Source organism: Schistocerca nitens, chromosome 2 (genome assembly GCF_023898315.1).
Source record: "Schistocerca nitens isolate TAMUIC-IGC-003100 chromosome 2, iqSchNite1.1, whole genome shotgun sequence".
Taxonomy (NCBI): domain Eukaryota; kingdom Metazoa; phylum Arthropoda; class Insecta; order Orthoptera; family Acrididae; genus Schistocerca; species Schistocerca nitens.
The window spans coordinates 882,082,464-882,099,214 of record NC_064615.1 but is presented as its reverse complement, the minus strand read 5'-3'; the positions used below and the strand labels follow the sequence as shown (position 1 = coordinate 882,099,214).

At 39.8% G+C, this 16,751-nt stretch overlaps 1 non-coding gene across 1 annotated transcript; it reads right to left on the bottom strand.

Annotated features, from left to right (window-relative positions):
• Positions 1-10,030: 10,030 nt before the first annotated feature.
• Positions 10,031-10,117, bottom strand: Trnastop-uca (transfer RNA opal suppressor (anticodon UCA)). Its single transcript has one exon. It is a non-coding gene; the product is annotated as a tRNA-Sec (tRNA).
• Positions 10,118-16,751: the final 6,634 nt, after the last annotated feature.

Genomic DNA, 16,751 nt, shown 5'->3' with positions numbered 1-16,751 from the left:
CTTTCTTGAGGCCGCTTTGGTCCCTACACACAGGTCACTGGGCGTCGTTGTAACTGCAACGTATAGCACAGCACGTCAGTTCCCTATGCTGTCTAGATTATTTCACACTTGCATACAGTGCCCTCCAGGTCGTGTCGTCTCGTATGCCTCGCAGAATAATTTGTTAAATATCAGCTTTGCCGCACACGCCATCCGATGTGACTATCGGTCCCTTCACTACTACCTTTCAGCCATAGCTACGCCTGTACTTTTTAGTGGCACAACAGCACGATCACGTTGCTAATGTTGTGCGGAAAGATAACCAAAGCATTCATTTTGTTGGCAGAACAAGTAGGAGATACTATAAGACTACTCACGAGACTGCCTACACTACACTTGTCCATCATCTTGTGTAGTACTACTGCACGTTATGGGATCCACATTAGACAGGATTGACAGGTTGTTGTTGTGGTCTTCAGTCCTGAGACTGGTTTGACGCAACTCTCCATGCTACTCTATCCTGTGCAAGCTTCTTCATCTCCCAGTATCTACTGCAACCTGCATCCAGTTGCCTATAGTGATATGGTACGCCATCCATAGATATTACGGATCCAGATGAATTGAAATAAGTGTCCCTTAAACGGTTTCTCTACATCTGGTGAGTCCATCTGCCCGTACCGGCTGTTATGGCGCTTCAGTCCGGGACTGCGCTGCTGCTACGGTCGCATGTCCTGGTCCTGCCTGGATGTGTGTGATGTCCTTAGGTTAGTTAGGTTTAAGTAGTTCTAAGTCTAGGAGACTGATGACCTCAGATGTTAAGTCCCATAGTGCTCAGAGCCATTTGAACCATTTGAAGCATCTGCCAGTGATAATCGACATCGGCTAACTTCACCAAGCAGTGGAACTGTGGTTCCCAGACCAAGCCGTTCTTCGACTCAATGTCCGCCACGATCACCGTTCTGAAGTGCTACTTTAGGCATTTTTATCCGTTACGCCTTCTGATTGACAGCATTTGCGAAACTTCATATTGCTATCAATGATCCATCCAAGGAAAATATATCATTCGTACATTTCCTAATATGTTCCATTGTAAGATGTTCGTGCACATTGCTAGTCAGCTCCACTAACACAATTCGCTTATTACTGACGCGGTGCCATACAAAGCCTATTGAGTTTAAAACTTCAGGCAGGGGAGTGCCCTCCCAACTCCAATCTTGTCTTGTAAAACAAATGAGAGATGACGCAAACTGGACACTGGCGCAAGCTGACCACTTTGTTACACTGAAAACTCGTCAATAGAGACTCGAATGTTTCGCCTGTTGAACTGGTCGGTTCCGAGAAATACCTCAACACATCTCCACATTCATGAAAGACAAAAAGAAAAAAAAAATACTTACACTGTCGTATGGTCGGACCTCACTATACGTATTTCAAAAGGAAGGATTTGAAGGAACTAAACGCGCACTGTACTTTGCAGTTCGAGCAAAGTATTGTGGTGGTGGGTCAATAGGAAGAACCCTGTAAACCTGCTAACAGCAGCAGCCTAGTATCGTGCGAAACGCGCACGTATAGTCGTTGTTAAAACATGCAATTCACAAAGTCTTTGAGGAATAGTAGAATGCACATTTCCAAGCAGTTTTGACGATAGAGGCTCCAAATTCGAAAAACTGACGCATGCAGAAAACTACAATAAAACACAAACTACCAGGGGTTCGTGGGGATTCGGCCATATGAGATCGGGAAAAATCTCCTCAGCCTCGTAAAATTGGACGGACTGTTGCTTGTGTTTGTAGCAGCTTTTTATTTAGCTTGCACAGTTTTGCAGACACTTCTTCTGCTTTATTTTTCACAGCAATTTAAAATGTTGGAAGAACATTCGCAACTGAGCAGTATAGCAGAGGTTGAAAATACGGCTTCAGTTGTAAATTACTTTATTTTCACACGACTGGTTTCGGACTGTTATAAGCCCATCCTCAGGTGTCGTAGCTGTGCTGTGGTCCCCGAGCGCAGCGTGTACCATGCGCGGTGTGCTGCCTATGAGCGCAGAACACAAACGGGTCGTGTGAAAAGAAAGTAATTTACAACTGCGAACATGGAAATCTGAGGGGATATGTAGTTACTGTTAAATGATAAAGAGAAAGCTATATTTACCTTTTTGGTTTTTATTATTCTTTTTTGAAGCACTATAAATCGTTGATTGCCAACATGCACTCATATGTGCTAGTTTTATGTGATGAGTATAATATTTCAGTGATCAGCTTTCTCCTCCAAATGCGAAAATGCCTTTTCGGTCTACCGAGCAAGGTGGCGCAGTGGTTAGCACACTGGACTCGCATTCGGGAGGACGACGGTTCAATCCCACGTCCGGCTATCCTAACTTAGGTTTTCCGTGGTTTCCCTAAATCGCTTCAGGCAAATGCCGGGATGGTTCCTTTGAAAGGGCACGGCGGACTTCCTTCCCCGTCCTTCCCTAATCCGATGAGACTGATGACCTCGCTGTTTGGTCTCTTTCCCCCAAAACCCCAAACTTTTTGGTGTAAAAATACATAGGGAGAAATGATCATCATAATAAAATAAGAAAGTCAGACCTCACACGGAAAGACATAAGCATCCGTGTTTCCACGCACGCTTTTCGAGAGTGGAATGGTAGAGAAATAACAGAAGGTGGTTTGATGAATCCTCTGCCAGACACTTAACTGTGAATTCCAGAGTAGTCATGTAGATGCAGAGCAATGGAAAGTACTGAATATTCAGAGGATCAACTTCATGAAGCCAAAAGACACAACCAGTTGGTAAAGCATGGAGTTATTGGGAAAGAACTATATTTAAGGCCATAAAGATATGTAATATACCGTCCTCAATAGCCGAGTTAGCTAACACTTACCGCTTGAAGAGAGAAAAGCAGGTATGAATCCTGATGGTGGGAAATTTTCACTATCAGTATTTGTGTAGCAAGGCGAGGAGAGGTGATAATGGAAGGTTCATGATCACCAGTACTTGTGCCATTGTCCTGGATTAAATTCTAAAGCTCTCCACAGTGTATAATGAAATGAGGGCATGTGACACTGTTGATGATGATTCATCCACTGGATGGGCACATTAAGCTTGGCGGTCCTCTCGGTGCTGTGCGAAAGGAGTAAGCTATGGGGTGCATTGGAACAGTAGGCCATTGGCCTAATGTTATTACCTATCCTTGTGTCTCTCCTTGCAGCTCTTTACTTGTAGATCAGCAGGGAGCCACTGTCCTATACTTCAGTGACAGTTTGCTGTCCTGTTATTACTCAGCCTTTTGTCCTTCCCAGCAGCTATTTACTTGTAGATCAGCAGGAGCCTACTCTCATATACTTCAGTGATAGTCTTCTGTCGTATTATCATCCATCCTTTCATAGTACTATCACTGAGTCTTGCCAATTCTTGTGGGGAGAAACATGTTATGTCACAAATCCAAGTGCCCTCTGGTAGTGGAATTGTGAACTAGGCCAGTCAGTTCCTGCACATCAACGTGAACTCACAAAGAGCACTTCCTGCCAAATTTTCACCCATGATGTCGCGATCATGTCAGTGGATGCGTCCCAATCTCTGGTGGCGGTACTGGCAACTGGGTCACTCGGTCTCCACACATTAAGGTGAACACACATACAAGAAAAAGAATTTAGAAAGGTTTTAGGACAGGGTTTTTTTTTTTTTTGGTCATCAGTCTACTGACTGGTTTGATGCGGCCCGCCACGAATTCCTTTCCTGTGCTAACCTCTTCATCTCAGAGTAGCACTTGCAACCTACGTCCTCAATTATTTTCTTGACGTATTCCAATCTCTGTCTTCCTCTACAGGGTAACACCACAAAAATATGGAATAAAGATAAAACCACACTCTGTCCATCCACACCAGCAGCTCAACACAGCCAAACCATTTCCCATCATTCTTCCATGTGGGGAGGGGAGGGGGAAAGTAGGGGACAGGATAGGCATGAGAGGGGTTGGAGAGGAGGGTTGGGAGGGGGGAACAATACATTATACGTAGTATCTAGTGATGTCATCAGGTGATGCCATCAGTACAATGTTGTCATATCTACTGCCAACATCTTGAATAACAACAATCAACAAGGTCTCGTATTGGCTCTGTTTCTTTACTACTTGAATTTCCCTCCAATAGGTAGAACGGGAGGGTACTGATGCATACATGCACTTTAGGTGTAGTTACCAGTGAGGTAGGTGTTCATATGTCCCTTATCACACTATTCCCCAAATGTGGGGGGGTTATTGATGAGACTTACTTATCATTTGGTCCCTCTTCCTTTCTGTTTAGCTTCTTTTATGAATTTTAAACTGACAATTTCTGCTTTGCAGATTCCCTCTTTATGCACATGCACCAAGGACTTTGCAGTATTTCCACTAGATTTTATGCCCAGTACTTCCAAAACAGCAGTTTTCTTGTTAAACCATCATTGAAGTATAAAAAAAACATCATAAACACCAAATTTGACGGCCGAAATCTGAACAAATACAGTTTTCGGTAACATGGTTCAAATGTCGGAATTCCCTCATTCAATTAAATTTTGCCTTTTCCCATGAAAACATTACGTCAACAAAATACCTGCAGGTACTTCATTACTGCTGCAAGTAAAGAATGTTCGTGGCCATATGTTGCATTTCTCCTGTAATTACACCAAATTTCAGGATCATTTGGGCAAAGACAGTGTGAAGATTTTCATTTGTGGAAATCTTATGGAAAAAGATAAGTTATAAATATTATTTCATGTTTTCTCAATTCCCAACATTTGTTTTCATGATCAAACCATAATAATTCTGTAATATATTTATTTCAACACTTCTAAGGCGATTTTCCCACCTATCTCCTTACTATCTTCCAGTACTATTTTTGACTTTGCTTTTAATTATCTTCTCGAGCTGGTCACCATTCTCTTCTGGGCATGCACAATGCCTTCTAATTTAGAAATTGTGACATGAGGACCAGAGGGTTGTAGTGCACACATCCAGTCATGAGCCTTGTTGTTACCATCCCCTAAATATTGCGTGTATCTGACAGTTCTGTTCGCCACCGAGCGGTTAAAAATCCTGATAACTCTTGCTATAGTATAATTCATCAGACAGGTATGTTAGTCCTCTTTCTCAGTTTCACTGCCACAAGTTTCACAGTACTTGTTTAGAACGTCTCCATTAATTACCTTGCCTGTAACAAATGATGTATCTGTCATTTAGTGAAGTGTGTCCACATTCCTGCAAGCTGCCATCAAAACAAGCACAAATATTATCACTTTCACTGTCATCACTTTCCTTGAGTGCTTCTCCAGGTGTTTCCTTCACTGAGATGTTACAAACATCAGCAACAGCAGTACCAATAATTTTATTTTAAGTAATAAACTTCGTAGGTTGATTTCAAATATCAAGTAATGCACATAAAAGTTTGTCTGTCTCCGTCCCTTTAGCCATAGATCTGAGACCATAAACTAGCCTTGCGTTATTCTCGTTCAAATTATTATTTGCTATTTCCGATGTCATTGGTGTAGCAACTGTACCACACAAACAGTTTACTAACACAGGCGTTTCGGGGATGCTTCCACCCTTGGCCTGAAAGGCAATGAATACGCCCCTTTTGGACGTTGGCTCGTTTCCACATTACGACAGAGACGGCACTGTGTTCTAGAACCCCCAGACACACTTTATTTACTCTCCACTGCTAGTGCTGCCACCTGCCGTATGTGAGTGGTTATTGCACATTGACGTCGAACATAGGCGGTGATGGCATTTATGTGACTGGACGGTAGGGGACACTGGTGATTACAGTTATGACTCATTGTCTCCTAGTAAAATTATTGCTACAATGAAGTGCACTTCCTAACATTTTCCATTACAAATTAGTTGCTAATCATTGGGGATCTATGAGCACATATTCAACTTGGCCAATGCGATAGACATCTCTTGCTCTGAAAGTCAAAAGAATAAAAAAATGGTGGGTGCTGTAAACATGGGCTTTAAAGTGCACACGTCTAATGGTTTAAGCATTTGTTCATCTTTGCTAATGTGAATCACATCTCACGTACTGAACAAGTGTTCACACCTCTTCGGTATGCAGTTTAGAGCCCAGGTTATGTATTAACAGAATGAACCTCTTACGTATTTGAAGAAAGTTTGCGTTTATTCTTCCACTAGGAAAATTCCGCTTTTTTAATACATTAATTATTATAAAACAGTTTCGGTTTGGTTGGTGGTTCTCAATTTACTTGACATAGCGTATTACCATTCTGAGTACATATTGATCGAATTTCATATTTCTAACCCAATTAGTTTAGAAAGTAATAGTACCTGAATATCAAAAAATGTAGTTTTGAGAAAAAGCGATGTAAAGTTTAGTATTGGAATTTTAGTTTATTTATTGATGGGAATAACTTACTCTTCTTTTCTGAATTTTAAATTAGCAATTTCTACTTTGAAGATTCTCTCTTTATCTATTTGCACCAAGGATTTTGCAGTTTTTGCACTAGATTTTATGCATAATACTTGCAAAACACGTTTCCTGTTACAACATTATTGAAGCTTAAAACACCACAATATACACCAAATTTGAGAGTCGTTATCTGAAGAAATACATTTCTCAGTAACTTGGTCCAAATGACCGAATCCACACATTCGTTTAAATCTTGCGTTTCCCAATGAAGACATTTGATCAACAAAGTATCTTTACAAAGTTTTCTAAATATGAGTTTAATTTCATTCGTTACTGCCACAAGTAAAGAAAGTTTGTAGCCATGTGCTACACTTCTCCTGTACTTGCACCAAGAGTCATGATCGTTCGGGCAAAGGCACTGGTGAGGACTTTCATTTGTGGAAATCTTATGGAAAAAGGTAGCCCATAAAGCTTATTTCGTGTTTTTTAGATCCCAGGTGTGATCTGTTTGTTCCAAAACTTCTCATGGAACCTTTACCACCTATCGTCTTACTATCTTTCAGTGCTATTTTTGAATTTTCTTTTAACAGTCTTCTCGATCTGGACCCCATTCTCTTCTGGACATGCCCAGTGCATTCTAATTTACAAATTGTGACATGAGGATTCTGTGTATCTGACCGCTTTGTTTGCCACTGAACAATTAAAAATCATGAGTAGTTTTGCTATAGTATAATTCATCTGACAGTTAAGTTCATCCTCTTTCTCAGTTTCACTGCCACGAGTTTTATACTACTTGCTTAGATCGTCTCCATAAATTACCTTGCCTGTATCACATGACGTAGCTGCCTTTTAGTGAAGTGTGGCCACGTTTCTGCCAGCTGCCATCAAAACATGCACGAATATCATCACTTCCACTGTCATAACTATCGTTGAGTGCTTCGTCAACTGTTTCCTTCACTGAGCTGTTTCAAACATCAACAACAGCAGTTCCAATAGTTGCACTGTAAGTCATAAATTTTGCAGGTGGATTTGGATGTCAAGTAATGCAGATAAGTGTTTGCCTGACTCCATCCCTTTACCAATAGATCTGAGACCATAAACTAGCCTGATGTTGTTCTTATACAAATTATTATTTGCCATTTCTGATGTCATTGTTGTAGCAATTGTGCCACATTTTGTTAGGATGGGCACAATACCTTTGTAGAAAACACTGATTCTCTCCCAAGGATACGTCACAACCACATATTCTGCACACAATACTTTTGGAAATGAAATCACAGAGCATGGTAAGTTCACCATAATATTTATACACCAGTGTTCATATCCACAAGCTAACTGCGAAGAAACACTTTGCAGACACCGCAGTTCCTTTTCTGTTATGCTGATTATCTTTACGTCTACAATTTTTGGTTCCTTTGACCCACTAACCTAACTTACCTTTACGTGTTTATTTTCTTTGTACTTTAATTTAGGGGTGTATTTCTTTATTCGCGGCATTCCTATGAAAACGTGCGAAACCGGAGAAAGTATAAATCAGTACTACTTCACTCGCAACAAACTTCACCAAGTACAACCAGTTGCGCTAGAAAAAAATAACAAACACGATAGGAATGGTAAGTATCGATAGTACATACAGGGTATTAAAACTCGGTACGATAAAACAATAGAATCAGGAAATAACATAGAAGGAATAAAATAAAGCTGTGCATTTTCTCTGCTTCGTACAAAAAAGAAGGCGTGGCATTTAAATGGCATCACGCAGCGTCAAGGAAGTCATCATAACACACGCAAAAAATGTGGTATCTATATGGAAGAAAAATTGTTTTACACAGGAAATACCGGGAACTTCAAATACGCAAAAATCTAAACTCGATTTTTGAGCCAGTTTGTTTTCCGGTGCCCATTACAACGGGAATTTTAAATCATCAAATGGAATTTTTTATATTAACTTCGAGTATACGACGCACCTGGAATTTGGAGAGATTCTTCGTGGCAAAAAGTGCGTCTTGCAGTCTGTGAAATACGGCATATTACGATAACCACAAATAAAATATAGAACTATGAAGTCTTCTCATAGCGTCAACTGTAGTGGACTGACAAGGCAGCCAGTCCACAGTGACGGGTAGCCGAAAGGGCACACGTACACACACGCCGACTGGCGCGAAGTCTGGAACAGGATTCGTAATGAATGTGATAAAGAAAAGAACGTAGCTACTAGAACACTTAACTTTTATATCGTCATTTGGTATACAGCATTCTTGATGATACAAGTGAGACTATCTTGAGATACATGCAATGGTACAAATGGCGCCTTGCTAGGTCGTAGCCATTAACTTAGCCGAAGGCTATTCTAACTCTCTCTCGGCAAATGAGAGAAAGGCTTCGTACGTTTAGTCGCTAGCAATGTCGTCCGTACAACTGGGGCGAGTGCTAGTCCGTCTCTCGAGACCTGCCTTGTGGTGGCGCTCGGTCTGCGATCCTGACAGTGGCGACACGCGGGTCCGACATGTACTAATGGACCGCGGCCGATTTAAGCTACCACCTAGCAAGTGTGGTGTCTGGCGGTGACACCACATCAACCACAGTCATAAATACCACTCATACGAACGAAATCACTTTGGAGGATATACAGTGACATATTATCGAATTTGGATAGCGCCATTTTGCCATGCACGCTATACTTCATCAACGGCGGGACGCGAACAGTTTACAAACATAGGCATTTCGGGAATGCTTCCACCATTGGCCTGAAAGGCCCCCTTTCGGACGTCGGCTCGTTTCCACATTACGACAGAGACTGCACTGTGTTCTGGGTCCCCTGGACACGCTTTATTTACCTCCCACTGCTAGTGCTGCCACCTGCCGAGTGTGAGTGGTTATTGCACGGTGACGTCGAATATGGGCGGTGGTGGCATTTATGTGACTGGACAGTATGCCATGCTGGTGAGTCCAGTTATGATTCATTGTCTTCTAGTAAAATTATTGCTGCATAGGAGTGCACTTCCTAATATTGCTCATTAAAAATTAGTTGTCACTCATTGGGAGAACCTGACATTTTTCAAAGGTGTGGATGGATATTGCCAAAATTGTAATCGCCTCTGTTCATACTACCATGTGAACTGCACTGTCTGGGACAAGGCGTCATTTATAGAAAGGCATGAGATTCGAGCAAGTAATAATAATTACCTTACAGAATATGATGAACTGAGGAAAAGTTTACACAAAGTATTCAAAAATGCTTTAAATGTTTGTTGAAGTCAAGAGGCGAAAAAGAAAACGTTGGATAAAATAATGACAGTAGGGAAGTAATGCCAAATGACCTTCGAGTGTACTGAGCCACTTCAGGTAATAAGAAGGAAAGGCGATGACACTTAAATAGAAATGTTTACAGCTACAGAAAAAAATACTGCAAATCTCGGTTTCAAAACTGAATACAGAGTGTCTGATATCTATGTCGTATTTAACTATTCTATGTATTTAAGTAGAGTATGTCCAACAATTTCGATTGTTTAATTTGACTGGTGCCACGTTATTTAGTTTTAGCCTTATACGTTGCCCAATACATTGAAAAAACCACGCATAATTGTAAAAGAGAATGGCGACCAAGCGCTGTTATAGAGTGTTCCTTGGACGAGCAGCACCAAAGTCGCCCAGCAGGTGGAATCGAACCACTCTGACGCTAGTCAGCTACAGGTTTGAAGCCTGCACACCGGACCACCGGAGCTCAGCTGGGCAAACAGTTCTTCTTTTGCGTGCTATTTAAAGGAAAACTATGCATACAAAGAATCTACGAGAACTTACTTGATTTGACAGTTCAGTTTCTATAATTTGTTAATGAAGAAGTTAATTTTCCCTTAAAGAACAGTCACCCTATTGATAGCACGAAATGAGCACATAAAACTAGAGACTCGGCAGTTATATCACCGCGTTCCATTGTCTACCACAAGCGTGCAAGCACAGTTTTAACAAGGTTCCCGATTTATCCTGACTACAACGACTGCTGCGTTGAATGCAATAACTGGTCAATGTTCAGTGACGAATGTTGTGTACTTCTACTTGCTTTGTCTGTTTGCAGAAGATGCATGTATCGACTTCATAACTGCAGAAGAGCTTGAGTATCGTTATACATGCAGTCTAGCCGACGCCCCTAGGAAATGAGAAATAGTCCTTTTTAGATTATTAGTGTTTTTAATAAATCGCGATGCCTTGAAAGTAATTTGGGACAGTAGGCCATTGGCCTAATGTAATTACCTATCCTTGTGTCTCTCCTAGTAGCTCTTTACTTGTAGATCAGCAAGTAGCATTAAACAGCACTAAGTTGTAATCTGAATAAATACATTTCTCAGTAACTGGGTCCAAATGATCGAATCAACACATTCATTACGTCAGAGCGGTTCGATTCCACCTGTTGGGCGGCTTTGGTGCTACTCGTCCAAGAAACACCCTATGACTGCGCGTGTTCGCTATTCTTTTATAGTTATTCCAGCAACTGTGAGTGGTTTTATTCAATGTGTTGTGCAAAGTGAAAGGCTAAAACCAAATATTGTGACTTCAGTCGAATTAAACAAACGAAATTCTTGGACATACTCTACTTAAAATACGTAAAATAGTTAAATACTACATAGATATCAGACACTGTATACAGTTTTGAAACCGCAATTTGCAGTATTTTTTCTGTAGCTGTAATCATTTCTACTTACGTATCATCCATCGCCTTCCTTTCTTATTACCTGAAGTGGCTCAGTACACTGGAACAACATTTTGCATTATTTCCCTACTGTCATTATTTTATCCAACGTTTTCTTATTCGCCTCTTGACTTGAACAAACATTTAAAGCATTTTTGAATACTTCGGTAACTTTTCCTCAGTTCATCATATTCTGTAAGGTAATTATTATTACTTGTTCGAAACTCATGCTTTTCTATGAAAGACGCCTAGTCGCAGACAGTGCCAGTTCACATGGTAGTATGAGCATGGATTTACAATTTTAGCAATATCCATCCACCTCTTTGAAAAAGATCAGTTTCTCCCAATGACTGACAACTAATTTTTAATGAGCAATATTAGGAAGTGCAGTCCATTGTAGCAATAATTTTACTAGAAGACAATGAGACAACAGGAATCGCTCGCGTCATTCACCGTCCAGTCACATAAATGCCACCACCGCCTGTGTTCGACGTCACCGTGCCATAACCACTCACACTCGGCAGGTGGCAGCACTAGCAATGGAGGGTAAACAAAGTGTGTCCAGGGGACCCAGAACACAGTTCAGGCCAAGAGTGGAAGCTATACAGAAACGCCTATGCTAGTGAATTGCTTGCGTGCTGCCGTGGTTAAAAGTACACCATGAATGGCCAAATCACACTAACCAAATTAAATAATATGTCGCTGTATATTCCCCAAAACGATTTAAATGATTTCATTTGTTTGAGTGGTATATTTGATAGTGATTGATGCTATGAGAAGGCTTTATTATTCTATATTTTCATTGCGGTTGTCGTAATATGCCGTATTTTACACACTATACGATGTACTTTTCGCTTCGAAAAAATTCCCTCCAAATTTCAGGTGCGTCCTGTACTCGAAATTAATATTAAAATGTTCAGCGGCTGATATTAAAATTCCTGTTAATATTAAGGGGAGTTGGAAGGCAAACGGGCTAAAAATCGATATTTAGATTTTTGCATATTTGAAATGCGCACTATTATCTGTGTAAACCAATTTTTCATGTAAATACAACAATTTTTCGTGAGTTATGATGGTTTTCGTGATGCTCTGTGCGATCTGGCATTCAAACGCCATGCCTTCTTTTATGCGCCATTCAGAGATAATGCACAGGTTTCCTTCATTCTTCCTATGTTGTTTCCTGTTTATCGAGCCAAGTTTTCCGACCCTGTATCAACTGTCGATACTCATAATTCTCATCGTGTTTATTATTGTTTTCGAGCGCTACTGGTTGTACTTGAAGTTTGTTGCGAGTGAAGTAAGCGTAGATTTATATTTTCTTTAGTTTCGAACGTTTTCATAAGAATGCCACGAATAATGAAACACACCCCTAAATTAATATTCAGAGGAAATAAGTATGTAAAAGTGAAAGAGGTTAGTGGGTCATAGGAACCAAGAATGTTGGGCGTAAAGATAATCAGCACCACAAAAAAGGAACTGTGGTGTCTGAAAAGTGTTCCCTTCTTCAGTCAGCTTGTGGAGATGAACACTCGTGTGGAAATATGGTGGTGAACCTCAGCATGCATGCTCTGTGATTTCGTTTCCAAACATACTGTGTGCAGAATATGTGGTGATGAAGTATCCTTGGGATTGCGTCGAACCTAACGTTAATTGTAGAAAATGTGGTACAGCTGCTACAACTATGACGTCAGAAATGACAAATAATAATTTGTGTGAGAATAACATAAGACTAATTTATGGTATCTGATCTATCGGTGAAGCGATGGATAGTGATAACAGTGAAAGTGATGATATTTGTGCATGTTTTGATGGCAGCTGACAGAAACGTGGACACACTTCACTAAATAACAGCTACATCATTTGATACAGGGAAGGTAATTGATGGAGAGATTCTAAGCAAATACTATAAAAGCTGTGGCATTGTAACTGAGAAACAGGATGAACATAACTGTCAGACGAATTATACTATAGCAGGAGTTCTCAGGATTATTAATCGAGCAGTGGCAAACTGAGCTGTCAGATACACACAGTACTTAGGGGATGGTAACAGCAAGGCTTATGACTATTAATGTGCACAATAACACTATGGTTCTAATGTCACAATTTCTAAATTAGAATGCATTGGGCTTCCCCAGAAAAGAATGGAGTCCAGATCGAGAATATTATTAAAAGAAAAGTAAAAATAGTACTGGAAGGTAAAGGTCGCCTAACAAATGTTTAAATAAATAGATTACAGAATTATTATGATTTGGCCATAAGAAGATATGCTGGGAATTTAGAAAACATGAAATCAGTTGCATGGGCTGTCTTCTTCCATAGGATTTCCACAAATGAAAATCCTCAGCACTGTCTTTGCTCCACTGAATCTGACACTTGGTGCAAGTACAGGAGAAGTATAGCATATGGCCACAAACTTTCTTTATCTGTAGCAGTAATGAATGAAATTAAACCGATATTTAGAGATCTTTATAAAGATACTTTGTCGATGAAATGTCTTCTTTGGGAAACGCAAGATTTAAATGAAAGTGTGGATTCGGTCATTTCGACCCAGTTACTGAGAAATGTATTTGTTCAGATTACAACTCACAAGTTCGGTGTTTATGGTGCTGTTTTCTGCTTCAATAATGGTGTAACAGGAAACTGGTTTTTTGGAAGTATTTTGCGTAAAATCTAGTGGAAAGATTGCAAAATCCTTGGTGCAAATGGACAAAGAGAGAATCTTCTAAGCAGAAACTGCTAATTTAAAATGCGCAAAAAATGCTAGACAGAAAGAAGAGGAACGAAGTGGTAAGTAAATATCGTCAGTAACTATACTAAAATTGCAATACTAAATTCTACATGGATTTTTCTCGAAACTACATTTTTTACTTTCAGGTACCACTATTTCTAAGCTAATGGGGTTAGAGATGTGAAATTCGATCGATTTGTACTCAGCATGGTAATAAGTTGTTACCAGTAAATTGAGAACCACCTACCCAGCAGAAACTGTTTTATAATAATTAACATATTAAAAACTGAATTTTTATTAGTGAAAGAAAGAGCAAAAATTTTCTGCAAATACGTAAGAGGTATTATGTTCATTTTGTTATCACATAACACAAATAAAACAACAAAAAATATCTAGTAGACGTCGGCGCTAAACTGCATACCGAAAGAGCTATGAGCACTTGTTCAGTACCTGAGATGCGTTTCACAATAGCAAAGATGAACTACAACTGATAGTAATTGACATATGTACATTAGAGCCCATGTTTACACGACAATTTCTTATTGTTTCGACTTTCAGTGGAAGAGTTATGTCTTGCAGTAGCCAAAGTGAATATGTGCACATAGCTCTTAAGACATGCATTTTAGGGCTCATGTTTACTAGATGTGGTTTTGTTGTTTTGGTCCTACCTCTTTGCCATTGTCTGACTCTTAGGAATTTGATAGGTGTTTGAGCAAGAAGTCAAGAGATGGTCATTTCCTGTTGTTTGTGGCACCCTGAAAACGCTTTGACTTTCTTGTCATTTTTCAGCACGACACCGTACTTAGGAAGACCTTTTAAGTCTTACTGCAGGAAACGACAAAACTCTGCCGTTATACCGACAGTAAAGAATACGCAAATAAGGATATATTGGGCTAGCCATTACCTGAAATGTAATACACCGACACATTGTTTCTACCTCCTGTCATCACTATCCTTGAGTGCTTCTTCAGCTGCATCTTTCACTGAGATGTTACAAACACCAGCAACATAGTTCCAATAATTTCATTATAAGTATAAATATTGTAGATGGATTTGGAATGTCAAGTAATGCACATAAAAATTTGCCTAGTCCATCACTTTACCAACAGATCTGAGACCATAAACTAGCCTTATGTTATTCTCATACAAATTATTATTTGCCATTTCTGATGTCATTGTTGTAGCAACTGTACCACATTTTGTACAATTCAACGTTAGGTTCGACGCAATCCCTTAGCAAAGACACTGATGGTCTCCCAAGGATACTTCATCACCACATATTCTGCAAACAGTATGTTTAGAAACGAAATCACAGGGCATGCATGCTGAGGTTCACCACTATATTTCCGCACGAGTGTTTATCTCCGCAAGCCGACTGTGAGGAAACACTTTTCAGACACCGCACTTTCTTTTTTGTGGTGCTGATTATCTTTACGTCTAATATTCTTAGTTCCTTTGACACCCACTAACCTCATTTACCTTTACGTATTTATTTCCTCAGAATTTTAAATTAGGGGTGTGTTTCTTTATTCGCGGCGTTCTTATGAAAACGTGCGAAACTAGAGAAAATATAAGTCAGCGCTTACTTTACTCGTAACAAAATTCAAGTACAACCAGTAGCGCGCGAAAACAATAACTAATACGATCGGAATGATGAGTATCGACAGTCAGTACAGGGTCGGAAAACTTGGCTCGATAAAACAATAGAAGCGGGAAATAACGTAGGAGGAATGAAGAAACTTATGCATTATCTCTGAATGATGTAAAAAAGAAGGCATGGCGTTTGAATGCCAGATCGCACAGAGCATCACGAAAACCATCATAATTCACGAAAAATTGTTGTATTTACATGAAAGAAAAACTGTTTTTCACAGATAATAATAGGCATTTCAAATATGCAAAAATCTAAATATAGACTTTTGAGTCCGTTTGCTTTCCGTCTCCCCTTAACATTTACGGCAATTTTAAATCAAACACTGAACAATATTATATTAATTTCGAGTGTAGGACGCTCCTGAAATTTGGAGGGAATTTTTTTGAAGCAAAAAGTGCATCGTATAGTCTGTAAAATACGGCATATTACGACAACCGCAATGAAAATATAGAATAATAAAGCCTCCTCAAAGCATCAATCACTGTTAGAAATACCACTCAAACAAAAGAAATCATTTAAATCGTTTTGGGGAATATACAGCGACATATTATTGAATTTGGTTAGCGCGATTTTGTCCTGCATGGTGTACTTTAAACCACGGCGGCACGTAAACAGTTTACTAGCATAGGCGTTTCGGGATTGCTTCCACTCTTGGCCTGAACTGAGTTCTGGGTCCCCTGGACACGCTTTGTTTACCCTCCACTGCTAGTGCTGCCACCTGCCGAGTGTGAGTGGTTATGGCACGGTGACGTCGAACACAGGCGGTGGTGGCATTTATGTGACTGGACGGTGAATGACGCGAGTGATTCCAGTTATGCCTCATAGTCTTCTGGTAAAATTATTGCTACAATATAATAATAATTACTTTACAGAATATGATGAACTGAGGAAAAGTTACCAAAGTATTCAAAAATGGTTTAAATGTTTGTTTAAGTCAAGAGGCGAATAAGAAAACGTTGGATAAAATAATGACAGTAGGGAAGTAATGCCAAATGACCTTCGAGTGTACTGAGCCACTTCAAGTAATAAGAAGGAAAGGCGATGATACTTAAATAGAAATGTTTACAGCTACAGAAAAAAATACTGCAAATCACGTTTTCAAAACTGTATACAGAGTATCTGATATCTATGCCGTATTTAACTATTCTATGTGTTTAAGTAGCCACGTTATTTAGTTTTAGCATTATACGTTGCACAACACATTGAATAAAACCACGCATAATTGCACGAATAGCTATAAAAGAAAAATGGCGAATACGCGCTGTTATAAAGTATTTCTTGAACGAGTAGCACCAACGT